We start from the raw sequence: 27,489 nt of genomic DNA, 5'->3' as shown, positions 1-27,489 counted from the left end.
TTTGCTGATTAGGGATATCAATTAAACTCAGACACCAGAGTGAAAAGAGCAGGCATATTTTACTGGAAATAGCTAAATAACAGAATAATACAGAAAACATACAGTACGAAAAGACACAATAGCGCACTTAAACAAATAGGAAAATACAGGGTCATGCATCAAATCATTACTACCTGAGAGAGAGAATAGGGATTAAGAAAGATCCATCACCACTTGCATACTTTACCATCATCCAGACCCGCAGTGGCTGGGCAGCCCCGGTTACAGCGAGGATTTGGAGAGCCTTTCCCGGCAAGTGGGAAATCCTACGCGGTGCGTCCACCCGTAGGTGAGGCTTCCAAAGTCGCTGTGAGCGGGTCCAGCCTTATATAGCCCCAAATCAGCAAGCCAGAATAGCTGGCACCTCTGTTTTGAGCGGAACGTCTGGTTTCACTCTCACATTAGATTCCCCCGGAGCCTGGCCAGGGCTCAAGGGAGAAGCTAAGGGAGTTTCCCTGCTTATCTAATTTATTTATGTTCTTTTTAGAACAAGGCCACACGTCTGGTCCCAAGGCCGGACAGCAGGCTTCATGGCCTTGTTAACTTACCTCTATGCCAAGAAGAAGAAAGATACATTCAGGATAGACATGTTTCCATTACATTCATCATCAGTCAGGAGTCTATGATATCTAAGCTACATCTTTCATTAATGACCATACACATATCGTTAATGACTACATACTAAGTTAGCAGCTTTGGCTCGGGGCCTGTTGTTCAGGCTTCAACACTTCAACACTTTAGCGCTTTTTACATCAGGATAGGCGGTTTGTTATAACCTAGTACAATACCTACTAGCACAACGGTTATCAGGTACAAAATATACAGGATTCCTCTATAGGTCAACTCTGGCTTGGGCCTATTGTCCAAGCCTTAGCACTTCAGCCCGGTGGTTAATGCTTTAAGGGCAGTTCAGCACGTTGGGAAAAGGGATGGAAGACCACTCTTGTGGACGCTGTCTGGACTGGGCTAGGCTGGGGTTGGAGAGCCTGGGAGGGTCTCCGCGGTCCCAGCTTTCCCGCAGTGCTGACTGTGGTGGCTGCTGCCTGTTCTTTCCTGCAGTGCTGACTGCACCCACCAGCTGAAAAAGCCCCTGGTAGAGGGGCAGGGAGAAGCTCTTCTCCAGAGATTTGCCAGAAACTCTCCAGAGCATCCCTTTTCCCCCCATGAGGATGCTCTGTGTGACAAGGGAAGGTGCCCATTAGTCCACAGTCCTGAGCAATCCGGTCTAGGTGACCCTGCTTGAGCAGGCAGGTTGGACCAGAGGACCTCCACAGGTCCCTCCCAGCCTCAGCGGTTCTATGTGATGCTGTGCTTTGGTTTGACGCCTCAAGCACCTGAACTCAGCCCCGATGCCTGCTGGAAAGGATTCTGGCGCAAGGGATGATCCCAAACTCTTCCACAAGGATGCGTGCGTCACAAAACAACTTCTACCTCGTCCAGAACATCGTATGGCACACACATTCAGAAGAGACAAAATGTCCTTTTATTGTGGACATTAACTGCAGGAGCCCAGGAGTCACAGGGCTTCAGGTGGCAACAGGAAATCAGCACCTACAACGACAGAGCCAGAAAGCACTGGTAAAGCACAAAGGCAGGAACAGGCATGGCTTGGTTCCCCTTTCTTTGGGGAACAGGAATTGTTGATATCCCAGAAGAGAGCTACTGCTGGCATTGGCTCTGGGGTGGCTCTGGCCCCTTATCCCCATGGGTAATGCCCTTACAGACCTGCGCATATGCAGAGGTGCAGAGTGCCCCCGTGCCACACAGCAGGGCTCCCCTGGGGAGCTGCCACGGGGTTATTTCCAAACCCTGCATAGCACCATCCCCTCGCCGTCCCTTGCCAGAGAGTTGGACTGACTTAGAGCAGTGTGGAGAGTTGGCAAAGATGGGCAGCAGAGCCTGGTACGTACCTGGGGCTTCCTGATCTTTTGCACCTCCCTGCTTTTTTTGCAGTCCCCATCTTCTTCTTTCTTCTCTTCTTCGCCTGGTGGGGTTCCGTCTCTTCTGCCCAGGCCTCTTCTCTCTTTCTTTTCCTTTGGCTGGCGCTCTCCTGGCGGGAGCCTGCAAACCTTTCCATCCCACAGCATGATTAGATAGGTAAAGCCAGGATCAGTTGGAATCAGCTCTTGATTTAACCAAAGCTGACTCATTTTACCTTCTTTGCTCTGAGAGGCTCTTTGGTTCCTCTGTGCATCCCAGGGCCTCTACCGTGGTCTCGGGGGTGGTTGGAGACGGAGCAATGCGTGCCTAAAACAGAAAGGTCGTCATTAGCAGGTGGCAAGGGATGCCCTGAAGTAGTAAGCAACTGCTTGGCACGTTGCTGCCTTAGCTCTACAGAGGAGATCCCTTTGGCCGGTTTGCATTAGCCCTTTCTCCCAAGGATCTCACTCTGGAACACAGGGTTCACGTGGGGGTGTGACAGTTCATTTGTGGGGCCATTCAGCAGAGAGCCTGCGATCCCCTGCCGGGCAAGAGAAGGCTGGCCCACTTCCTTCTGCCAGAATTTCTTCCGCCCTCCCAAGTTTTACTTACAGCGTGTTATTCCGGGGTGGGGGGAAATAAAATGCAAAGCCACAAGAGATCGAATGCCAGGAAGAGGCACAGCAGCTGCTTGGACCCAACAGGAACTACCCTCCTACCTAAGACACATTGTCGCAGCGCTCGTGGAGCTGCCATACCTCCGCCGATTCTGCTCCCACCACCGCATCTCCCCCTGCTGCTCTCTGGAGGATGAGCAGAGAGGCTGGTGCATCCAGGAAGGCTTTTGCCTGGTGCTCCACGTCTGCTTCGCCTGCCGGGCCATGCTCCTTTCCCAAAGGCAGCTCTGGAAAGCAAAAGCGTGTGCAGCAAAGTGACTTGTTGGAAGTGGACAACAGCTAAAGCAAAACCCACACCAAGCCCTACCCCCGCTGTCTGCTCAGGCTGTGACAGCCCTCAGTCCCTCCTCCTACCTGTGCATCTGCCCATGGGCTCTGGTGACATCTGGACAGCCATCTCCTCCCCCAGGATGTCACTGCCGTTCTCAATGAGAAATTCCACCAGCAGCTTCACCTGCACACATCAAAGCCTTGGTTTCAGCGCAGGTGTCTGAAAATGTGCCAAGCAGCCTTTCCTGCTCCTGACCCTTGCTTCTGCACAGAAGGCTGTGGCTGTGGGGCTGCTCTTCCAGGCAGCCACTCCACCATCATTTACTCAAGAGAGGAGCAAGCTCTGACGGTCCAGGCAGGCTGCAGGCAGCCGGTCAATACAGCGTACCTTCTCGGTCACCTTCAGCATGGCCTCGAGCGGGAGCAGGTCCTCGTCGGGTGGGCCCAGCAGGTTTGGCCCCAGGCAGATGGCCAGGTTGCTGGCGGTCATTCTGCTGGTGGACACGTGGTGGCCAATGCTCTGCAGCAGCGAGATCAGGCGCTGGAGGAGGAGGAGATGGGCTGCAGGCAACTTCTCGGCCACCCTGAGGGAGCAGGAACACAACGTTATGGAAGCAGATGCTGCCCACAGCTGTCCCTGAAGCTTGCACAAGGGCAGGTGGGAGCCAGTGTCTGTGTTGTGCCACTTTCCAGGTGCTCTCAGGCAGTGATCAGGGCTCCTGTGCTTCAGGAAGAAAACACACTGCTGCTTCCCAGCTCCTGGTTTCACCCAAGCCCACGCAAGGGAAGGCTCCCTGCCCACGCCCTTTCCCCCGAAATGCAACCCCAGCCCAGCAAATGCGAGCTGCCAGAAAGTGCAACCTTCTAAGGAGCCCGTCCCTTTTCAGGCAAGTCCCAGGACTCTGCCACTCCCTACTCAACAGGCAGGCTGCTGGCCACACTCACACTTTCAGCGCTTCCACCCTGGCCTCCTTGCTTGGCCTCTCCATGGCCTGCATCCAGTCCTCGTAGAGGCCGACAACGAGCAGCTTGCCCGGGATGCTGCGGAGAAAGTCCTGCAAGGCCAAGGGCTTCAGGTGAGCCTTTGAAGGTTCCAGGCCAGCCACGAGCTCTTCCAGCTGCAGGGCAGAAGCGCTCACCTTCAGGACGGCAGCCAGCAGGATGACAGGCTGGTTTGCCAGGTCCACATCTGCGCCGCGGTCGAGGTCCTCCTTCAGCTTCTGGAGCGCCGTCCCCCTGTCGGATCTGCGGAAGATCCCCTCCGTCGACGGTCCTCGCTGGTGCAGGATGTCCACGAGCTCCTGCGGGAGACGCAGGAGAACAGCTGCTTGGCTGAAGAAACAAGTGACGGCAGAGGCCAGAGCTCTGCCCCAGGCTGGGCTCCGCCCCCCCACCCCCCCCACCCCCCCCGCAAAGGGTCTGGCGCCAGAAGCGGTGGCCGTGGGTGAAAAGCCCCGTGCCCCAGCCACCCCCGCAGCCGCTGGGGACAGTGGCTCTGGAGCAGCCGCAGGGAGGGCTGGGGCTTCCCTGTCCAGGCTGGCCTACCTGGATGGGCCGGGGCAGCGTGCCGGCCTCCCCGCAGAGGGCTGCCAGGGGCTGCCCAAAGAGCGCCCTGCTGCAGTCGGAGCCCGCCTGCCCTGGCGCCGGGGCAGCGGACGGGCTCCGCCGCAGCGCAAACGGCCAGGGCAGTCCCCTCCTCTTCCTGCCGGTGCGGCCGCCGCTCCCTCCCGCTGCAAAGGGAAAGAGAGCAAGAGCCCGTCAGTGGGAACCGCCAGGCCAGCGCTCCCGGAGCCTGCCCTGCCCTGCCCTGCCCTGCCTGCAGCGCGGTGCTGAGCGGTGCGGCGGGACGGGACGGGCAGGGAGCCGGCAGCTGGAACCAGGGCTCTGGCTCAGCGGCTCCGGCTCGCAGTCTCCTGAGAACACGGCGGCACAGCGGGACAGCCCCGCCCAGCCCTCGCCCTGCCCTCCCCCAGGCCGCGAGCCGCAGCAGAGGGAGGCTCCCTGTCCCGCAGAATCACGTCCGGCGGCCGCTGCCCAGCGGGCGTCCTTGCTCGTCCGGGTGACATCCGTCCTCCCTTGGGGTGCCCGACCTGCGGGGTGACACTCAGGGAACAAGGGAGCACGGCTCCTCCCGGCTCTGGCCGCGGAGCAGGGACCCATCTGCCCGGCTCTGGGGACAGAGCTCAGGCAGGCAGCACCTCGAGTGCTCAGCACTGTCGAAGGGTCCCGAGCGCTCAGCTCTCTCCTGCTGCAGCGTGATGCGCACCGATTTCCTCTGGCCAAAGGGCCGCATCCTCAGTTGTGCAGACGTGCCGGTCCAGGAGAAAAGAAGGCCCTCCCTGCCCTTCGTCCCCAAACTCACCTGGTGAGCGGCAAAGTCCGCCTTCATTGGTAGGTGGGGCTGTTGGATGCCCTTGCTTGGGATCAGCCTGCAAGAACCAGGACCCTCTGCCCTCCTGGGCTCTCTGCCTCACGCGGCAGGTTTCCCCCCAGCACCACCAGCGGGGACATGCGGCGTTCCTGGTGGCTCCCCAACGCTCTTTGCACCCGGGGTGGCACCGCGGGACCCTCCCTCCCCCCTGCACAGGCTCACCCCACTCGCCGCACAGCCCTGGCACCCCGGCACAGCCAGAGGCGGGTGAAAGGCAGCCGTTCTCACCTCTGCCTGGTCCTCCATCAGCCTCTCCAGGCTCTTCTTGGCGCTGAATGTCTTCCACTGGGCAGGAGAGAAAGAGTGGAAGGAGGTGAGCAGCGACGCCTCTGCTGCTCGGCTGGAGGGCCAGCGCTCGGGGACAGCGGCCAGACGAGAGAGACACTTACGGCGTGGCGTCGGCTCAGCTCCTTCTGCAGGAGTTTGATGGACGGGATGTGGGTTACTCGGGCTCCCGTGGCTCCTTCGGGTGTCCTGTCACCGGGAAAGGACAGGGAGAGAGCTGGCTGAGCCCCAAGCCACCTCTTCTCCCTTGTCAGGCAGCTCTGCCTGAGAGCTGCCCGCAGCCGCAGCGGCAGCTCTCCCCATCTGGGGAGCTGTGTTCCCCCATCCGGCCGCGCCTGAAGCACCCCCCTAGCTTACCCCAGCAGCTTGCCCAGCCACAGCTGCTTCAGTGCCCGGGAGCTGCAGAAAGAGAGGAGAACCCGCATCAGGCCCCGCTGCCCCCCAGCCCCCGGGCCCCTGCACAGCCTTGCCCCTTGGGAAGGGCTGAGGGGCAGCACGAGGCCCCGTGGGGCAGGACAGGGGTGCTGCCCAAGCCCTGGCTCCCTGTGTCCTGCCAGAGCAGCTGCTCCTGCCCTTGCCTTCTGGGGACCAAAAGGTGACCAGGGGATGCAGGATGTGGAAACGCACCCCCATCCCTCCCTGCCGGCGTGCAGCCCGCTCCCTGTCCAGGCTCTGCACGGAGGGCAGGGGCCATTCACAGGGTGGCGTGGGCACGGCTGGGACCCTCTCCTGCCCGGCTGTGGGACGTGGCACCATGACTCACCCGAAAGTGGCAACACAGGTGCCGCTGGGCCAGATGAAGATGATGGAGGTCCTGTCGTCGTCGCTGCCTTCCTCCTCCTCTTCCTCTTTGACGTCCCCCGCCGCCTCCTTCCCGCTGCTCAGCACCCACAGCTGGTCCAGGGCCAGGCGGAGCTGTGGGCGCAGGGTGGTGCCACGTCTGCGGAGAAGAGAGACAGGCAGTGAGCTGGAGGTGGCCGCCTTGGGGTGCCCCCGGGCAGAGCCCTGCCCCCCACCTGCCCCTGTGTGGTGGTTTAAGCCCTGCCGGGACCCGAGAGGACATTGCCACTGCCCCTCCCCTACCCTCCGACCGGAGCGGGGCAGGGAGTGAAATACAAACCCCGGGGCTGAGATAAGGAGAGGTTTAATACAGCAGTGCAACAGCAACAAACCGAACAACAAGAACGATAACAATAGCAATAACAGTAATAACAATAAACAGAACAAGGGATATACTGATACAGCAGCGAGGAGAGCGACCCCACCCCACGCGTTTACCGACTGAGTAATCCCACACCACTGAGGGATCTTCTGAGAGGCCGGGTAAGGGAGACAATTGCTCAACCTCCTCCAGGGCAGCTATACCAAAGGCCCACCAGTACTCTCTTGGGTCTTTAAAGTACCCTCTCCTCAGGTAATCTGTACCTAGGATGCACGGGGCATCTGGGCCAGTCACAATGGGGTGCTTATGCCAGTCCTTCCCAGTTAAGCTTACTTCAGCTTCTAATAGGGTCAGCTGTTGGGATCCCCCTGTCACTCCGGAGATGCAGATGGGTTCAACCCCACTGTAGTTTGATGGCATCAGGGTGCACTGTGCGCCAGTATCTACCAAGGCCTTATGTATGCTTGTGCGTCTGATGTGCCAGGCCATCGGATCCACACCGTCCAGTAAATCCGATTATCCCTTTCCTCCACCTGGCTGGAGGCAGGGCCCCTCTAATCCTGCTCACCATCACTCACTTGTTCTAAGAGTGACTCCTGCAAGAATGACTCACTTGTCCCCTCAAGAAGGTCAAGCATAACGTTGGCCATTCTATTCTGTCTGGGGGATTTCCGACTGGACACTGGAGCTGCGTCTCTCTTGGAAGACTCCCCTTTCATGGTGGCTTTCCCTTTCAGGTGCTGTACTTGTGCAGCTAGGGCGGGAGTGGGCTGTCCATCCCACCTCCTCACGTTTTCTCCATGGTCGCGGAGGAAGAATCACAGGGTACCCCGTGCTGTGTCCCTTCCACTGCCCTTCTCTTGGGTGGGGAAGTGCCTGCTTCTAATGGCTGAGACATCGGCCCGTGCAGGTGGAATGTAGGACATGTCCTCTTCCACTTTCTGGAGCCTCTGAGACAGTTCCCTTACAGCTGAAACCCAGGCATGTTGGGAGGAAGGGAGATTTCCCTCATATTGCCGGAGCTGGCCAGCCACTTCGTCCACTGTCTGAGTGTGGGTGTCTCGCCACCAGGACGCTACTGCCAGTGCTTTGGAATGTGCCTCTGGTGCACTTTGCAGGAACTTCTGCCACATCAGCTGTGTGCAAGGGACCTGATCTGGATCCATGGGCCATCACTGAGATCACCATAAACCATGTCAAACACAGCCAATTCCCTGAGGTTCTGAATGCCTTTCTCCGTGTCGGTCCACTTGCCTAACCGACATAGAACATCATCCTTGTAGGGGCACCTCTCCCTTACACTGAGCAGGAGTCGCCTCCAAAGGCTGAGGGTTTGAGCCTGTTTCCCTATGGCCTTGTCAATACCAGTCTCCCTGGCTAAAGGTCCCAGCTGCTTGGCCTCTCTCCCCTCCAATTCCAAAACACCAGCTCCACTATCCCAGCATCGGAGCAGCCAGGTGCAAATTTGCTCGCCTGGAAGGCGTCTGAAATCCTTCCGCATATCTCGCAACTCACTGAGGGATAGAGATCGGATGGTTACCTCCGGCTCTTCCTCCTGCTCTCGTGATGGGCCTGGTTCATCATCACCCTGTGCACTGCGAGGGGATTTTTTGGTATATTTGGTTTTCTGTGTCGGGGCGACTCATACTGGCACTGCCTGTCCCCCTGGCCCAGCTGCTGTGCTGGTGGAGGCGACTGGTACTGGCACTGCCTGTCCCCCTGGCCCAGCTGCTGTACCAGCAGGTTCACTTTCAGATCCTGCAGCCCTTTCTCCCCCTTGAGGGCAGTGATCAGTGTTAAAGATGACACGGTAGGCATGGGCAAGCCCCCAGCACATCGCAACGAGTTGTGTCTCCCGGGGTTTGTCAGATTGGCAACACACCTTTTCCAAACACTCCACCAGTTTATCGGGACTCTGCACTTGTTTGGGAGTGAGATCCCAAAGCACTGGGGGTGACCACTGACTCAGGCACTTGCCCATCTTTTCCCACACACCTTGCCATTTATAACTATCTGCCCTCGGGGCAGGTTTCCGGGTGGTGCCATTATTGGAGAAGTACCGCATGGCCCAAAACAAGATCTGGCAGACATTCAGAAAGCGCTGTGCCGCAAACACACTGGCCTGGGTGCTCCAAGGATAGCTAAAACTCTCAAAAACCGAGAGCATCTCTTCCCCTGGCTCACCCACAGAGGCGGTGAGACCCCTAACGAAAGCCCAGGCAGCAAACAGCTACCGGTTCACCCGCACAAGCAGTGATGCAAGCACATTATAAGCAGTCAGTAGCCAGTATAGCAAAATAAAACCCTTGACACATTTTCCACCGATAACAAACGCCAGCACTGGGAACACACAGGGGATATAAGGATTAATCCAGCCCCACCACGCAAGCAAGTTGGCCAGCACTGCAAATGTTCCTTATCAAACAAATACGAATAAAACCAGAAAAATGGCACCTAACAGATGGCTCTAACACACCTTCTCCTTGTGTCCTTATCTCAACCCTCTCGTGCCACACGTTGGGCACCAAAAAGGCTGTGGTGGTTTAGGCCCCGCCGGGACCCGAGACCACGCTGCCGCTGCCCCTCCCCCACCCTCCGACCGGAACGGGGCAGGGAGTGAAATACAGACCCCGGGGCTGAGATAAGGAGAGGTTTGATACAACAGTGCAACAGCAACAAACCGAACAACAACAAGAACAATAGCAATAGCAATAACAGTAATAACAATAAACAGAACAAGGGATATACAGATACAGCAGTGAGGGAAGCGACCCCACCCCACGCGTTTACCAATCTTCCCGCGCTTGGGCGCCCGGACCTGACGTCAGCATGGTATTGAATAACCCGGCTAGAGCTCCCTCCCCACTGCTGGGGAAACTTAACCCTATCCTGGCTAAACCAGGACACCTTGGGATGGACATTGGTGCATCCAGCACCAAGGCCCCAGGGCCTGGGGCTGGTGCCAGAGTGTCCCTGGCCTGGTGCCAGGGCCAGGCATGGGGGAAAGGCAGTGGGGCTCTGAGGGTCTTACCGCAACTTGGCGATGACCAGTTCCTCCTGGAGGAGGAGAAGGCGCCTCTCGCTCCTCCTGTGGCCCCGGGTCAGCCACACATCTGTGCTCAGCACCGCCTCGGCGTCGGTGAGAGCCTCCCTGCGGAGCAGAGAGCGGCGGGCATGAGAAAGGCCGCGGCTGCGGGGCCCGGCCGTGCCCACCCATCCCTGAGCCGCAGGGGGGATCCTACCTGGAGTGCCAGCAGCAGTTGGCCTGGCCCATCCTGCCCGGGACAGGAGGACCCTCGCTCTGCACCGCTCTGGGATGCGGCCCAGCCGGCGACAGCGAGGATGGCAAGTGAGGTGCAGGTGCCGGGGAGTGCTGCTCGGCCAGAGCCTGCCTCCTGCCGGCGCTGCTCGGTGCCAGCAGAGCCCCCTGGTGCCGGCTCTGGTGGCTGCTGGCTCCAAAATGGCCGCCGCTGGGAGGCCAACGGAAAGTGGGCGGGGCCTCGTGCCGGGGGTGCTCTCCAGCGTGGCCCTGGCTGTCTCGCGCTGGGGAGCCCAGAGCAGGACAGAGCAGAGGGGAAGCACCCCCTCCCTCCGCCTGCTGCCAGTGGTTTGCCTGCTGCAGCCCGGGATGCACTTAGCCCCCGTTGCCCCAGGGGTACTTTGCTGGCTCCAAGTTGCTCAGCTTCGGGTCCACCATGACCCCAGGGCTCTGCACAGCTGCTTGCCAGCTGGGTCTCCCCCAGCACATACGGCTCCAAAGGCTTCTTCCTGCCCAGGTCCAGCACTTTGCTCTTCCCTCTTCCCCTTCTTCAACGACAGCAGGCACCTGGCAGCCCCTTTCTCCAGCCTGTCAAGGGCCCTCTGGTTGGCAACACAACTCCCGGCTGCAGGAGCCTCTCCTCCCGGTCGTGTGCCTTCTGCAAGCTGTCTGAGGGTGCGCTCTGCCCCGTCATCCGCATCACTGAATGTGGACAGCGCGTGCATCATGCGGCGCACGGCTTTCTCACAGAATGATCAGAAATTGAGGGGGAAGATCCACTTTTCTGTGTGTGTGTGTGTATTACAAATATGGTGCTTCTCCCTGTCACCCCTTGAAGCCAATTAAAGGTGTACAGGCTCTCTCGTTTTCCATTGGAATGTCACACCCCGTGGTAGTACTGACCTTACGTGTAACGTTGCATCAGGCTGTACTCTCGCCTAGACTGTTAGATAGTAGGTAGCCTAGAGTAGTAGAGAGCAGATGATCTGCATTACTGGTGCTAACGCCAGTGACGGGAGGTTGCATCTAGCTGTTCAGCCAAAGGGTAAAAATCAGAGGTGTCTGTTGAACTCAGTGGGCAATTGACTGAATTCAGCACGTTCAAAAAAGAAAAGCTACAGGAGGAAGGCATATTCTATCCTGACTGCTACAATGCATGTTTTAGGAGGTATGAAGATAAACCCTCCATGCCCCTCCGCCCACCCCCTTCCAAGAGAAAGGACTAGAGAAAAAAGATGCAACTTCTAGAGCAATGGGGCTTTTAATAGGCAAGTAAATTTCCCCGTATCATGCCCATTCAATGAGCTACTTTGTCTGACACTCCGCCTTACTCGGTACCGGCATAAGACTCTTCCCGGAAGAATTAGACAAACCAAAAAATTGCTGTACAGCCAGTTGCCTCTGTTACGCTATGGAAGATGCAGAATTCCTCCCTGACCCACAGCTTTCCACCTACAACCAAAACCGTAGTGAAGTTTTCCTCCATTTCAAATGGGCGCTGATGGCTCTTCCCCAGGGAAAGCCTCTGTCACTCTGTGGGCATAGCTGCTCATAGGCAAGGCAAGCCCCGAGCCTCACGCACCATCCGAGGCCACCACCGTCCTCCTGTAGCCGTGAGCAAGATCTCAAACTCCTTTTCTGCTGCAGGAGAAGAGTTGTTAATAGAAGCGGATGCACGAGGCACGGTCTGTTCCAGAACAGTCACAGCTGTTCAAAGCTTTCCGTGCCCTGGGTTGGTGGTTGTCAGGACCAGCTCCTGCATCAGCTTGCACCGAGGCTGGCGACAGCTGTATTTCATGCAGGTAACTCAGGTTTAACCCTTTGTCCCCTGAGCATCCGCACAGCTCCAGCAGCACAGAAAGTCACAGTGGGCCGCGCTGGAGCAAGCTGCTCCGCTGGACTTGTGGCAAGTGTTGCGTCTGCATCCCTGCCCTTCTGTTCTCCCTGTAGGGTCCTGGTCAATACAACAAGCTGCTCTCCCTGGAAATGACCATCGTGGCGAAAGACAGACTCCACTGTGAGCCATGACCTTCACCCACCGAGCAGCCAGCACAGCCAGGGACACGTCTGTGCGAAAGGCCCTCCCCGTGGCAAAAAGGGGATCCATAGTCAGCTTTGGATGGCGTGTGTCTGGTGGAACTGTTGATACTGCGCGATGCCTTGATTAAAATAGGAGCGATGAAGAGAGTTCAAAACCTGCCCTTTTGAGGAAAAATGCAGGAAATCAGAGTCTTTGCAGGAAGAATGCAGGAAACCGGCATCTTTTGGCTATTTTACACTCCAACCAGAAAGATTGTGGGCCCGTGCTTTGCTGATTAGGGATACCAATTAAACTCAGACACCAGAGTGAAAAGAGCAGGCATATTTTACTGGAAATAGCTAAATAATATAACAGAATAATACAGAAAACATACAGTACGAAAAGACACAATAGCGCACTTAAACAAATAGGAAAATACAGGGTCATGCATCAAATCATTACTACCTGAGAGAGAGAATAGGGATTAAGAAAGATCCATCACCACTTGCATACTTTACCATCATCCGGATCCGCAGTGGCTGGGCAGCCCCGGTTACAGCGAGGATTTGGAGAGCCTTTCCCGGCAAGTGGGAAATCCTACGCGGTGCGTCCACCCGTAGGTGAGGCTTCCAAAGTCGCTGTGAGCGGGTCCAGCCTTATATAGCCCAAAATCAGCAAGCCAGAATAGCTGGCACCTCTGTTTTGAGCGGAACGTCTGGTTTCACTCTCACATTAGATTCCCCCGGAGCCTGGCCAGGGCTCAAGGGAGAAGCTAAGGGAGTTTCCCTGCTTATCTAATTTATTTATGTTCTTTTTAGAACAAGGCCACACGTCTGGTCCCAAGGCCGGACAGCAGGCTTCATGGCCTTGTTAACTTACCTCTATGCCAAGAAGAAGAAAGATACATTCAGGATAGACATGTTTCCATTACATTCATCATCAGTCAGGAGTCTATGATATCTAAGCTACATCTTTCATTAATGACCATACACATATCGTTAATGACTACATACTAAGTTAGCAGCTTTGGCTCGGGGCCTGTTGTTCAGGCTTCAACACTTCAACACTTTAGCGCTTTTTACATCAGGATAGGCGGTTTGTTATAACCTAGTACAATACCTACTAGCACAATGGTTATCAGGTACAAAATATACAGGATTCCTCTATAGGTCAACTCTGGCTTGGGCCTATTGTCCAAGCCTTAGCACTTCAGCCCGGTGGTTAATGCTTTAAGGGCAGTTCAGCACGTTGGGAAAAGGGATGGAAGACCACTCTTGTGGACGCTGTCTGGACTGGGCTAGGCTGGGGTTGGAGAGCCTGGGAGGGTCTCCGCGGTCCCAGCTTTCCCGCAGTGCTGACTGTGGTGGCTGCTGCCTGTTCTTTCCTGCAGTGCTGACTGCACCCACCAGCTGAAAAAGCCCCTGGTAGAGGGGCAGGGAGAAGCTCTTCTCCAGAGATTTGCCAGAAACTCTCCAGAGCATCCCTTTTCCCCCCATGAGGATGCTCTGTGTGACAAGGGAAGGTGCCCATTAGTCCACAGTCCTGAGCAATCCGGTCTAGGTGACCCTGCTTGAGCAGGCAGGTTGGACCAGAGGACCTCCACAGGTCCCTCCCAGCCTCAGCGGTTCTATGTGATGCTGTGCTTTGGTTTGACGCCTCAAGCACCTGAACTCAGCCCCGATGCCTGCTGGAAAGGATTCTGGCGCAAGGGATGATCCCAAACTCTTCCACAAGGATGCGTGCGTCACAAAACAACTTCTACCTCGTCCAGAACATCGTATGGCACACACATTCAGAAGAGACAAAATGTCCTTTTATTGTGGACATTAACTGCAGGAGCCCAGGAGTCACAGGGCTTCAGGTGGCAACAGGAAATCAGCACCTACAACGACAGAGCCAGAAAGCACTGGTAAAGCACAAAGGCAGGAACAGGCATGGCTTGGTTCCCCTTTCTTTGGGGAACAGGAATTGTTGATATCCCAGAAGAGAGCTACTGCTGGCATTGGCTCTGGGGTGGCTCTGGCCCCTTATCCCCATGGGTAATGCCCTTACAGACCTGCGCATATGCAGAGGTGCAGAGTGCCCCCGTGCCACACAGCAGGGCTCCCCTGGGGAGCTGCCACGGGGTTATTTCCAAACCCTGCATAGCACCATCCCCTCGCCGTCCCTTGCCAGAGAGTTGGACTGACTTAGAGCAGTGTGGAGAGTTGGCAAAGATGGGCAGCAGAGCCTGGTACGTACCTGGGGCTTCCTGATCTTTTGCACCTCCCTGCTTTTTTTGCAGTCCCCATCTTCTTCTTTCTTCTCTTCTTCGCCTGGTGGGGTTCCGTCTCTTCTGCCCAGGCCTCTTCTCTCTTTCTTTTCCTTTGGCTGGCGCTCTCCTGGCGGGAGCCTGCAAACCTTTCCATCCCACAGCATGATTAGATAGGTAAAGCCAGGATCAGTTGGAATCAGCTCTTGATTTAACCAAAGCTGACTCATTTTACCTTCTTTGCTCTGAGAGGCTCTTTGGTTCCTCTGTGCATCCCAGGGCCTCTACCGTGGTCTCGGGGGTGGTTGGAGACGGAGCAATGCGTGCCTAAAACAGAAAGGTCGTCATTAGCAGGTGGCAAGGGATGCCCTGAAGTAGTAAGCAACTGCTTGGCACGTTGCTGCCTTAGCTCTACAGAGGAGATCCCTTTGGCCGGTTTGCATTAGCCCTTTCTCCCAAGGATCTCACTCTGGAACACAGGGTTCACGTGGGGGTGTGACAGTTCATTTGTGGGGCCATTCAGCAGAGAGCCTGCGATCCCCTGCCGGGCAAGAGAAGGCTGGCCCACTTCCTTCTGCCAGAATTTCTTCCGCCCTCCCAAGTTTTACTTACAGCGTGTTATTCCGGGGTGGGGGGAAATAAAATGCAAAGCCACAAGAGATCGAATGCCAGGAAGAGGCACAGCAGCTGCTTGGACCCAACAGGAACTACCCTCCTACCTAAGACACATTGTCGCAGCGCTCGTGGAGCTGCCATACCTCCGCCGATTCTGCTCCCACCACCGCGTCTCCCCCTGCTGCTCTCTGGAGGATGAGCAGAGAGGCTGGTGCATCCAGGAAGGCTTTTGCCTGGTGCTCCACGTCTGCTTCGCCTGCCGGGCCATGCTCCTTTCCCAAAGGCAGCTCTGGAAAGCAAAAGCGTGTGCAGCAAAGTGACTTGTTGGAAGTGGACAACAGCTAAAGCAAAACCCACACCAAGCCCTACCCCCGCTGTCTGCTCAGGCTGTGACAGCCCTCAGTCCCTCCTCCTACCTGTGCATCTGCCCATGGGCTCTGGTGACATCTGGACAGCCATCTCCTCCCCCAGGATGTCACTGCCGTTCTCAATGAGAAATTCCACCAGCAGCTTCACCTGCACACATCAAAGCCTTGGTTTCAGCGCAGGTGTCTGAAAATGTGCCAAGCAGCCTTTCCTGCTCCTGACCCTTGCTTCTGCACAGAAGGCTGTGGCTGTGGGGCTGCTCTTCCAGGCAGCCACTCCACCATCATTTACTCAAGAGAGGAGCAAGCTCTGACGGTCCAGGCAGGCTGCAGGCAGCCGGTCAATACAGCGTACCTTCTCGGTCACCTTCAGCATGGCCTCGAGCGGGAGCAGGTCCTCGTCGGGTGGGCCCAGCAGGTTTGGCCCCAGGCAGATGGCCAGGTTGCTGGCGGTCATTCTGCTGGTGGACACGTGGTGGCCAATGCTCTGCAGCAGCGAGATCAGGCGCTGGAGGAGGAGGAGATGGGCTGCAGGCAACTTCTCGGCCACCCTGAGGGAGCAGGAACACAACGTTATGGAAGCAGATGCTGCCCACAGCTGTCCCTGAAGCTTGCACAAGGGCAGGTGGGAGCCAGTGTCTGTGTTGTGCCACTTTCCAGGTGCTCTCAGGCAGTGATCAGGGCTCCTGTGCTTCAGGAAGAAAACACACTGCTGCTTCCCAGCTCCTGGTTTCACCCAAGCCCACGCAAGGGAAGGCTCCCTGCCCACGCCCTTTCCCCCGAAATGCAACCCCAGCCCAGCAAATGCGAGCTGCCAGAAAGTGCAACCTTCTAAGGAGCCCGTCCCTTTTCAGGCAAGTCCCAGGACTCTGCCACTCCCTACTCAACAGGCAGGCTGCTGGCCACACTCACACTTTCAGCGCTTCCACCCTGGCCTCCTTGCTTGGCCTCTCCATGGCCTGCATCCAGTCCTCGTAGAGGCCGACAACGAGCAGCTTGCCCGGGATGCTGCGGAGAAAGTCCTGCAAGGCCAAGGGCTTCAGGTGAGCCTTTGAAGGTTCCAGGCCAGCCACGAGCTCTTCCAGCTGCAGGGCAGAAGCGCTCACCTTCAGGACGGCAGCCAGCAGGATGACAGGCTGGTTTGCCAGGTCCACATCTGCGCCGCGGTCGAGGTCCTCCTTCAGCTTCTGGAGCGCCGTCCCCCTGTCGGATCTGCGGAAGATCCCCTCCGTCGACGGTCCTCGCTGGTGCAGGATGTCCACGAGCTCCTGCGGGAGACGCAGGAGAACAGCTGCTTGGCTGAAGAAACAAGTGACGGCAGAGGCCAGAGCTCTGCCCCAGGCTGGGCTCCGCCCCCCCACCCCCCCCACCCCCCCCGCAAAGGGTCTGGCGCCAGAAGCGGTGGCCGTGGGTGAAAAGCCCCGTGCCCCAGCCACCCCCGCAGCCGCTGGGGACAGTGGCTCTGGAGCAGCCGCAGGGAGGGCTGGGGCTTCCCTGTCCAGGCTGGCCTACCTGGATGGGCCGGGGCAGCGTGCCGGCCTCCCCGCAGAGGGCTGCCAGGGGCTGCCCAAAGAGCGCCCTGCTGCAGTCGGAGCCCGCCTGCCCTGGCGCCGGGGCAGCGGACGGGCTCCGCCGCAGCGCAAACGGCCAGGGCAGTCCCCTCCTCTTCCTGCCGGTGCGGCCGCCGCTCCCTCCCGCTGCAAAGGGAAAGAGAGCAAGAGCCCGTCAGTGGGAACCGCCAGGCCAGCGCTCCCGGAGCCTGCCCTGCCCTGCCCTGCCCTGCCTGCAGCGCGGTGCTGAGCGGTGCGGCGGGACGGGACGGGCAGGGAGCCGGCAGCTGGAACCAGGGCTCTGGCTCAGCGGCTCCGGCTCGCAGTCTCCTGAGAACACGGCGGCACAGCGGGACAGCCCCGCCCAGCCCTCGCCCTGCCCTCCCCCAGGCCGCGAGCCGCAGCAGAGGGAGGCTCCCTGTCCCGCAGAATCACGTCCGGCGGCCGCTGCCCAGCGGGCGTCCTTGCTCGTCCGGGTGACATCCGTCCTCCCTTGGGGTGCCCGACCTGCGGGGTGACACTCAGGGAACAAGGGAGCACGGCTCCTCCCGGCTCTGGCCGCGGAGCAGGGACCCATCTGCCCGGCTCTGGGGACAGAGCTCAGGCAGGCAGCACCTCGAGTGCTCAGCACTGTCGAAGGGTCCCGAGCGCTCAGCTCTCTCCTGCTGCAGCGTGATGCGCACCGATTTCCTCTGGCCAAAGGGCCGCATCCTCAGTTGTGCAGACGTGCCGGTCCAGGAGAAAAGAAGGCCCTCCCTGCCCTTCGTCCCCAAACTCACCTGGTGAGCGGCAAAGTCCGCCTTCATTGGTAGGTGGGGCTGTTGGATGCCCTTGCTTGGGATCAGCCTGCAAGAACCAGGACCCTCTGCCCTCCTGGGCTCTCTGCCTCACGCGGCAGGTTTCCCCCCAGCACCACCAGCGGGGACATGCGGCGTTCCTGGTGGCTCCCCAACGCTCTTTGCACCCGGGGTGGCACCGCGGGACCCTCCCTCCCCCCTGCACAGGCTCACCCCACTCGCCGCACAGCCCTGGCACCCCGGCACAGCCAGAGGCGGGTGAAAGGCAGCCGTTCTCACCTCTGCCTGGTCCTCCATCAGCCTCTCCAGGCTCTTCTTGGCGCTGAATGTCTTCCACTGGGCAGGAGAGAAAGAGTGGAAGGAGGTGAGCAGCGACGCCTCTGCTGCTCGGCTGGAGGGCCAGCGCTCGGGGACAGCGGCCAGACTAGAGAGACGCTCACGCCATGGCGTCGGCTCAGCTCCTTCTGCAGGAGTTTGATGGACGGGACGTTGGTCACTCGGGCTCCCGTGGCTCCTTCGGGTGTCCTGTCACCGGGAAAGGACAGGGAGAGAGCTGGCTGAGCCCCAAGCCACCTCTTCTCCCTTGTCAGGCAGCTCTGCCTGAGAGCTGCCCGCAGCCGCAGCGGCAGCTCTCCCCATCTGGGGAGCTGTGTTCCCCCATCCGGCCGCGCCTGAAGCACCCCCCTAGCTTACCCCAGCAGCTTGCCCAGCCACAGCTGCTTCAGTGCCCGGGAGCTGCAGAAAGAGAGGAGAACCCGCATCAGGCCCCGCTGCCCCCCAGCCCCCGGGCCCCTGCACAGCCTTGCCCCTTGGGAAGGGCTGAGGGGCAGCACGAGGCCCCGTGGGGCAGGACAGGGGTGCTGCCCAAGCCCTGGCTCCCTGTGTCCTGCCAGAGCAGCTGCTCCTGCCCTTGCCTTCTGGGGACCAAAAGGTGACCAGGGGATGCAGGATGTGGAAACGCACCCCCATCCCTCCCTGCCGGCGTGCAGCCCGCTCCCTGTCCAGGCTCTGCACGGAGGGCAGGGGCCATTCACAGGGTGGCGTGGGCACGGCTGGGACCCTCTCCTGCCCGGCTGTGGGACGTGGCACCATGACTCACCCGAAAGTGGCAACACAGGTGCCGCTGGGCCAGATGAAGATGATGGAGGTCCTGTCGTCGTCGCTGCCTTCCTCCTCCTCTTCCTCTTTGACGTCCCCCGCCGCCTCCTTCCCGCTGCTCAGCACCCACAGCTGGTCCAGGGCCAGGCGGAGCTGTGGGCGCAGGGTGGTGCCACGTCTGCGGAGAAGAGAGACAGGCAGTGAGCTGGAGGTGGCCGCCTTGGGGTGCCCCCGGGCAGAGCCCTGCCCCCCACCTGCCCCTGTGTGGTGGTTTAGGCCCTGCCGGGACCCGAGAGGACATTGCCACTGCCCCTCCCCTACCCTCCGACCGGAGCGGGGCAGGGAGTGAAATACAAACCCCGGGGCTGAGATAAGGAGAGGTTTAATACAGCAGTGCAACAGCAACAAACCGAACAACAAGAACGATAACAATAGCAATAACAGTAATAACAATAAACAGAACAAGGGATATACTGATACAGCAGCGAGGAGAGCGACCCCACACCACGCGTTTACCGACTGAGTAATCCCACACCACTGAGGGATCTTCTGAGAGGCCGGGTAAGGGAGTCAATTGCTCAACCTCCTCCAGGGCAGCTATACCAAAGGCCCACCAGTACTCTCTTGGGTCTTTAAAGTACCCTCTCCTCAGGTAATCTGTACCTAGGATGCACGGGGCATCTGGGCCAGTCACAATGGGGTGCTTATGCCAGTCCTTCCCAGTTAAGCTTACTTCAGCTTCTAATAGGGTCAGCTGTTGGGATCCCCCTGTCACTCCGGAGATGCAGATGGGTTCAACCCCACTGTAGTTTGATGGCATCAGGGTGCACTGTGCGCCAGTATCTACCAAGGCCTTATGTATGCTTGTGCGTCTGATGTGCCAGGCCATCGGATCCACACCGTCCAGTAAATCCGATTATCCCTTTCCTCCACCTGGCTGGAGGCAGGGCCCCTCTAATCCTGCTCACCATCACTCACTTGTTCTAAGAGTGACTCCTGCAAGAATGACTCACTTGTCCCCTCAAGAAGGTCAAGCATAACGTTGGCCATTCTATTCTGTCTGGGGGATTTCCGACTGGACACTGGAGCTGCGTCTCTCTTGGAAGACTCCCCTTTCATGGTGGCTTTCCCTTTCAGGTGCTGTACTTGTGCAGCTAGGGCGGGAGTGGGCTGTCCATCCCACCTCCTCACGTTTTCTCCATGGTCGCGGAGGAAGAATCACAGGGTACCCCGTGCTGTGTCCCTTCCACTGCCCTTCTCTTGGGTGGGGAAGTGCCTGCTTCTAATGGCTGAGACATCGGCCCGTGCAGGTGGAATGTAGGACATGTCCTCTTCCACTTTCTGGAGCCTCTGAGACAGTTCCCTTACAGCTGAAACCCAGGCATGTTGGGAGGAAGGGAGATTTCCCTCATATTGCCGGAGCTGGCCAGCCACTTCGTCCACTGTCTGAGTGTGGGTGTCTCGCCACCAGGACGCTACTGCCAGTGCTTTGGAATGTGCCTCTGGTGCACTTTGCAGGAACTTCTGCCACATCAGCTGTGTGCAAGGGACCTGATCTGGATCCATGGGCCATCACTGAGATCACCATAAACCATGTCAAACACAGCCAATTCCCTGAGGTTCTGAATGCCTTTCTCCGTGTCGGTCCACTTGCCTAACCGACATAGAACATCATCCTTGTAGGGGCACCTCTCCCTTACACTGAGCAGGAGTCGCCTCCAAAGGCTGAGGGTTTGAGCCTGTTTCCCTATGGCCTTGTCAATACCAGTCTCCCTGGCTAAAGGTCCCAGCTGCTTGGCCTCTCTCCCCTCCAATTCCAAAACACCAGCTCCACTATCCCAGCATCGGAGCAGCCAGGTGCAAATTTGCTCGCCTGGAAGGCGTCTGAAATCCTTCCGCATATCTCGCAACTCACTGAGGGATAGAGATCGGATGGTTACCTCCGGCTCTTCCTCCTGCTCTCGTGATGGGCCTGGTTCATCATCACCCTGTGCACTGCGAGGGGATTTTTTGGTATATTTGGTTTTCTGTGTCGGGGCGACTCATACTGGCACTGCCTGTCCCCCTGGCCCAGCTGCTGTGCTGGTGGAGGCGACTGGTACTGGCACTGCCTGTCCCCCTGGCCCAGCTGCTGTACCAGCAGGTTCACTTTCAGATCCTGCAGCCCTTTCTCCCCCTTGAGGGCAGTGATCAGTGTTAAAGATGACACGGTAGGCATGGGCAAGCCCCCAGCACATCGCAACGAGTTGTGTCTCCCGGGGTTTGTCAGATTGGCAACACACCTTTTCCAAACACTCCACCAGTTTATCGGGACTCTGCACTTGTTTGGGAGTGAGATCCCAAAGCACTGGGGGTGACCACTGACTCAGGCACTTGCCCATCTTTTCCCACACACCTTGCCATTTATAACTATCTGCCCTCGGGGCAGGTTTCCGGGTGGTGCCATTATTGGAGAAGTACCGCATGGCCCAAAACAAGATCTGGCAGACATTCAGAAAGCGCTGTGCCGCAAACACACTGGCCTGGGTGCTCCAAGGATAGCTAAAACTCTCAAAAACCGAGAGCATCTCTTCCCCTGGCTCACCCACAGAGGCGGTGAGACCCCTAACGAAAGCCCAGGCAGCAAACAGCTACCGGTTCACCCGCACAAGCAGTGATGCAAGCACATTATAAGCAGTCAGTAGCCAGTATAGCAAAATAAAACCCTTGACACATTTTCCACCGATAACAAACGCCAGCACTGGGAACACACAGGGGATATAAGGATTAATCCAGCCCCACCACGCAAGCAAGTTGGCCAGCACTGCAAATGTTCCTTATCAAACAAATACGAATAAAACCAGAAAAATGGCACCTAACAGATGGCTCTAACACACCTTCTCCTTGTGTCCTTATCTCAACCCTCTCGTGCCACACGTTGGGCACCAAAAAGGCTGTGGTGGTTTAGGCCCCGCCGGGACCCGAGACCACGCTGCCGCTGCCCCTCCCCCACCCTCCGACCGGAACGGGGCAGGGAGTGAAATACAGACCCCGGGGCTGAGATAAGGAGAGGTTTGATACAACAGTGCAACAGCAACAAACCGAACAACAACAAGAACAATAGCAATAGCAATAACAGTAATAACAATAAACAGAACAAGGGATATACAGATACAGCAGTGAGGGAAGCGACCCCACCCCACGCGTTTACCAATCTTCCCGCGCTTGGGCGCCCGGACCTGACGTCAGCATGGTATTGAATAACCCGGCTAGAGCTCCCTCCCCACTGCTGGGGAAACTTAACCCTATCCTGGCTAAACCAGGACACCTTGGGATGGACATTGCTGCATCCAGCACCAAGGCCCCAGGGCCTGGGGCTGGTGCCAGAGTGTCCCTGGCCTGGTGGCAGGGCCAGGCATGGGGGAAAGGCAGTGGGGCTCTGAGGGTCTTACCGCAACTTGGCGATGACCAGTTCCTCCTGGAGGAGGAGAAGGCGCCTCTCGCTCCTCCTGTGGCCCCGGGTCAGCCACACGTCTGTGCTCAGCACCGCCTCGGCGTCGGTGAGAGCCTCCCTGCGGAGCAGAGAGCGGCGGGCATGAGAAAGGCCGCGGCTGCGGGGCCCGGCCGTGCCCACCCATCCCCGAGCCGCAGGGGGGATCCTACCTGGAGTGCCAGCAGCAGTTGGCCTGGCCCATCCTGCCCGGGACAGGAGGACCCTCGCTCTGCACCGCTCTGGGATGCGGCCCAGCCGGCGACAGCGAGGATGGCAAGTGAGGTGCAGGTGCCGGGGAGTGCTGCTCGGCCAGAGCCTGCCTCCTGCCGGCGCTGCTCGGTGCCAGCAGAGCCCCCTGGTGCCGGCTCTGGTGGCTGCTGGCTCCAAAATGGCCGCCGCTGGGAGGCCAACGGAAAGTGGGCGGGGCCTCGTGCCGGGGGTGCTCTCCAGCGTGGCCCTGGCTGTCTCGCGCTGGGGAGCCCAGAGCAGGACAGAGCAGAGGGGAAGCACCCCCTCCCTCCGCCTGCTGCCAGTGGTTTGCCTGCTGCAGCCCGGGATGCACTTAGCCCCCGTTGCCCCAGGGGTACTTTGCTGGCTCCAAGTTGCTCAGCTTCGGGTCCACCATGACCCCAGGGCTCTGCACAGCTGCTTGCCAGCTGGGTCTCCCCCAGCACATACGGCTCCAAAGGCTTCTTCCTGCCCAGGTCCAGCACTTTGCTCTTCCCTCTTCCCCTTCTTCAACGACAGCAGGCACCTGGCAGCCCCTTTCTCCAGCCTGTCAAGGGCCCTCTGGTTGGCAACACAACTCCCGGCTGCAGGAGCCTCTCCTCCCGGTCGTGTGCCTTCTGCAAGCTGTCTGAGGGTGCGCTCTGCCCCGTCATCCGCATCACTGAATGTGGACAGCGCGTGCATCGTGCGGCGCACGGCTTTCTCACAGGATGATCAGAAATTGAGGGGGAAGATCCACTTTTCTGTGTGTGTGTGTGTGTATTACAAATATGGTGCTTCTCCCTGTCATCCCTTGAAGCCAATTAAAGGTGTACAGGCTCTCTCGTTTTCCATTGGAATGTCACACCCCGTGGTAGTACTGACCTTACGTGTAACGTTGCATCAGGCTGTACTCTCGCCTAGACTGTTAGATAGTAGGTAGCCTAGAGTAGTAGAGAGCAGATGATCTGCATTACTGGTGCTAACGCCAGTGACGGGAGGTTGCATCTAGCTGTTCAGCCAAAGGGTAAAAATCAGAGGTGTCTGTTGAACTCAGTGGGCAATTGACTGAATTCAGCACGTTCAAAAAAGAAAAGCTACAGGAGGAAGGCATATTCTATCCTGACTGCTACAATGCATGTTTTAGGAGGTATGAAGATAAACCCTCCATGCCCCTCCGCCCACCCCCTTCCAAGAGAAAGGACTAGAGAAAAAAGATGCAACTTCTAGAGCAATGGGGCTTTTAATAGGCAAGTAAATTTCCCCGTATCATGCCCATTCAATGAGCTACTTTGTCTGACACTCCGCCTTACTCGGTACCGGCATAAGACTCTTCCCGGAAGAATTAGACAAACCAAAAAATTGCTGTACAGCCAGTTGCCTCTGTTACGCTATGGAAGATGCAGAATTCCTCCCTGACCCACAGCTTTCCACCTACAACCAAAACCGTAGTGAAGTTTTCCTCCATTTCAAATGGGCGCTGATGGCTCTTCCCCAGGGAAAGCCTCTGTCACTCTGGGGGCATAGCTGCTCATAGGCAAGGCAAGCCCCGAGCCTCACGCACCATCCGAGGCCACCACCGTCCTCCTGTAGCCGTGAGCAAGATCTCAAACTCCTTTTCTGCTGCAGGAGAAGAGTTGTTAATAGAAGCGGATGCACGAGGCACGGTCTGTTCCAGAACAGTCACAGCTGTTCAAAGCTTTCCGTGCCCTGGGTTGGTGGTTGTCAGGACCAGCTCCTGCATCAGCTTGCACCGAGGCTGGCGACAGCTGTATTTCATGCAGGTAACTCAGGTTTAACCCTTTGTCCCCTGAGCATCCGCACAGCTCCAGCAGCACAGAAAGTCACAGTGGGCCGCGCTGGAGCAAGCTGCTCCGCTGGACTTGTGGCAAGTGTTGCGTCTGCATCCCTGCCCTTCTGTTCTCCCTGTAGGGTCCTGGTCAATACAACAAGCTGCTCTCCCTGGAAATGACCATCGTGGCGAAAGACAGACTCCACTGTGAGCCATGACCTTCACCCACCGAGCAGCCAGCACAGCCAGGGACACGTCTGTGCGAAAGGCCCTCCCCGTGGCAAAAAGGGGATCCATAGTCAGCTTTGGATGGCGTGTGTCTGGTGGAACTGTTGATACTGCGCGATGCCTTGATTAAAATAGGAGCGATGAAGAGAGTTCAAAACCTGCCCTTTTGAGGAAAAATGCAGGAAATCAGAGTCTTTGCAGGAAGAATGCAGGAAACCGGCATCTTTTGGCTATTTTACACTCCAACCAGAAAGATTGTGGGCCCGTGCTTTGCTGATTAGGGATACCAATTAAACTCAGACACCAGAGTGAAAAGAGCAGGCATATTTTACTGGAAATAGCTAAATAACAGAATAATACAGAAAACATACAGTACGAAAAGACACAATAGCGCACTTAAACAAATAGGAAAATACAGGGTCATGCATCAAATCATTACTACCTGAGAGAGAGAATAGGGATTAAGAAAGATCCATCACCACTTGCATACTTTACCATCATCCAGACCCGCAGTGGCTGGGCAGCCCCGGTTACAGCGAGGATTTGGAGAGCCTTTCCCGGCAAGTGGGAAATCCTACGCGGTGCGTCCACCCGTAGGTGAGGCTTCCAAAGTCGCTGTGAGCGGGTCCAGCCTTATATAGCCCCAAATCAGCAAGCCAGAATAGCTGGCACCTCTGTTTTGAGCGGAACGTCTGGTTTCACTCTCACATTAGATTCCCCCGGAGCCTGGCCAGGGCTCAAGGGAGAAGCTAAGGGAGTTTCCCTGCTTATCTAATTTATTTATGTTCTTTTTAGAACAAGGCCACACGTCTGGTCCCAAGGCCGGACAGCAGGCTTCATGGCCTTGTTAACTTACCTCTATGCCAAGAAGAAGAAAGATACATTCAGGATAGACATGTTTCCATTACATTCATCATCAGTCAGGAGTCTATGATATCTAAGCTACATCTTTCATTAATGACCATACACATATCGTTAATGACTACATACTAAGTTAGCAGCTTTGGCTCGGGGCCTGTTGTTCAGGCTTCAACACTTCAACACTTTAGCGCTTTTTACATCAGGATAGGCGGTTTGTTATAACCTAGTACAATACCTACTAGCACAATGGTTATCAGGTACAAAATATACAGGATTCCTCTATAGGTCAACTCTGGCTTGGGCCTATTGTCCAAGCCTTAGCACTTCAGCCCGGTGGTTAATGCTTTAAGGGCAGTTCAGCACGTTGGGAAAAGGGATGGAAGACCACTCTTGTGGACGCTGTCTGGACTGGGCTAGGCTGGGGTTGGAGAGCCTGGGAGGGTCTCCGCGGTCCCAGCTTTCCCGCAGTGCTGACTGTGGTGGCTGCTGCCTGTTCTTTCCTGCAGTGCTGACTGCACCCACCAGCTGAAAAAGCCCCTGGTAGAGGGGCAGGGAGAAGCTCTTCTCCAGAGATTTGCCAGAAACTCTCCAGAGCATCCCTTTTCCCCCCATGAGGATGCTCTGTGTGACAAGGGAAGGTGCCCATTAGTCCACAGTCCTGAGCAATCCGGTCTAGGTGACCCTGCTTGAGCAGGCAGGTTGGACCAGAGGACCTCCACAGGTCCCTCCCAGCCTCAGCGGTTCTATGTGATGCTGTGCTTTGGTTTGACGCCTCAAGCACCTGAACTCAGCCCCGATGCCTGCTGGAAAGGATTCTGGCGCAAGGGATGATCCCAAACTCTTCCACAAGGATGCGTGCGTCACAAAACAACTTCTACCTCGTCCAGAACATCGTATGGCACACACATTCAGAAGAGACAAAATGTCCTTTTATTGTGGACATTAACTGCAGGAGCCCAGGAGTCACAGGGCTTCAGGTGGCAACAGGAAATCAGCACCTACAACGACAGAGCCAGAAAGCACTGGTAAAGCACAAAGGCAGGAACAGGCATGGCTTGGTTCCCCTTTCTTTGGGGAACAGGAATTGTTGATATCCCAGAAGAGAGCTACTGCTGGCATTGGCTCTGGGGTGGCTCTGGCCCCTTATCCCCATGGGTAATGCCCTTACAGACCTGCGCATATGCAGAGGTGCAGAGTGCCCCCGTGCCACACAGCAGGGCTCCCCTGGGGAGCTGCCACGGGGTTATTTCCAAACCCTGCATAGCACCATCCCCTCGCCGTCCCTTGCCAGAGAGTTGGACTGACTTAGAGCAGTGTGGAGAGTTGGCAAAGATGGGCAGCAGAGCCTGGTACGTACCTGGGGCTTCCTGATCTTTTGCACCTCCCTGCTTTTTTTGCAGTCCCCATCTTCTTCTTTCTTCTCTTCTTCGCCTGGTGGGGTTCCGTCTCTTCTGCCCAGGCCTCTTCTCTCTTTCTTTTCCTTTGGCTGGCGCTCTCCTGGCGGGAGCCTGCAAACCTTTCCATCCCACAGCATGATTAGATAGGTAAAGCCAGGATCAGTTGGAATCAGCTCTTGATTTAACCAAAGCTGACTCATTTTACCTTCTTTGCTCTGAGAGGCTCTTTGGTTCCTCTGTGCATCCCAGGGCCTCTACCGTGGTCTCGGGGGTGGTTGGAGACGGAGCAATGCGTGCCTAAAACAGAAAGGTCGTCATTAGCAGGTGGCAAGGGATGCCCTGAAGTAGTAAGCAACTGCTTGGCACGTTGCTGCCTTAGCTCTACAGAGGAGATCCCTTTGGCCGGTTTGCATTAGCCCTTTCTCCCAAGGATCTCACTCTGGAACACAGGGTTCACGTGGGGGTGTGACAGTTCATTTGTGGGGCCATTCAGCAGAGAGCCTGCGATCCCCTGCCGGGCAAGAGAAGGCTGGCCCACTTCCTTCTGCCAGAATTTCTTCCGCCCTCCCAAGTTTTACTTACAGCGTGTTATTCCGGGGTGGGGGGAAATAAAATGCAAAGCCACAAGAGATCGAATGCCAGGAAGAGGCACAGCAGCTGCTTGGACCCAACAGGAACTACCCTCCTACCTAAGACACATTGTCGCAGCGCTCGTGGAGCTGCCATACCTCCGCCGATTCTGCTCCCACCACCGCGTCTCCCCCTGCTGCTCTCTGGAGGATGAGCAGAGAGG

The 27,489-nt window shown here is 57.3% G+C and overlaps 3 long non-coding RNA genes across 3 annotated transcripts; all 3 read right to left on the bottom strand.

Annotated features, from left to right (window-relative positions):
* Window positions 1-40: 40 nt before the first annotated feature.
* On the bottom strand, window positions 41-2,218 carry LOC141941901 (uncharacterized). The gene is made up of 3 exons (XR_012628467.1): window positions 2,195-2,218; window positions 1,950-2,108; window positions 41-1,590 (listed from the first exon to the last, which is right to left on the bottom strand). It is a non-coding gene; the product is annotated as an uncharacterized LOC141941901 (long non-coding RNA).
* Window positions 2,219-12,391: 10,173 nt separating this feature from the next.
* Window positions 12,392-14,573, bottom strand: LOC141941900 (uncharacterized). Its single transcript, XR_012628466.1, has 3 exons — window positions 14,550-14,573; window positions 14,305-14,463; window positions 12,392-13,945 (listed from the first exon to the last, which is right to left on the bottom strand). It is a non-coding gene; the product is annotated as an uncharacterized LOC141941900 (long non-coding RNA).
* A 10,174-nt stretch (window positions 14,574-24,747) lies between these two features.
* LOC141941899 (uncharacterized) lies at window positions 24,748-26,925 on the bottom strand. Its single transcript, XR_012628465.1, has 3 exons — window positions 26,902-26,925; window positions 26,657-26,815; window positions 24,748-26,297 (listed from the first exon to the last, which is right to left on the bottom strand). It is a non-coding gene; the product is annotated as an uncharacterized LOC141941899 (long non-coding RNA).
* Between the last annotated feature and the right edge of the window lie 564 nt (window positions 26,926-27,489).

The sequence above is a fragment of the Strix uralensis genome, chromosome 3 (genome assembly GCF_047716275.1).
Source record: "Strix uralensis isolate ZFMK-TIS-50842 chromosome 3, bStrUra1, whole genome shotgun sequence".
NCBI lineage: Eukaryota > Metazoa > Chordata > Aves > Strigiformes > Strigidae > Strix > Strix uralensis.
The sequence above is the reverse complement of the archived record's forward strand: the minus strand, read 5'-3'. Positions and strand labels throughout refer to the sequence as shown.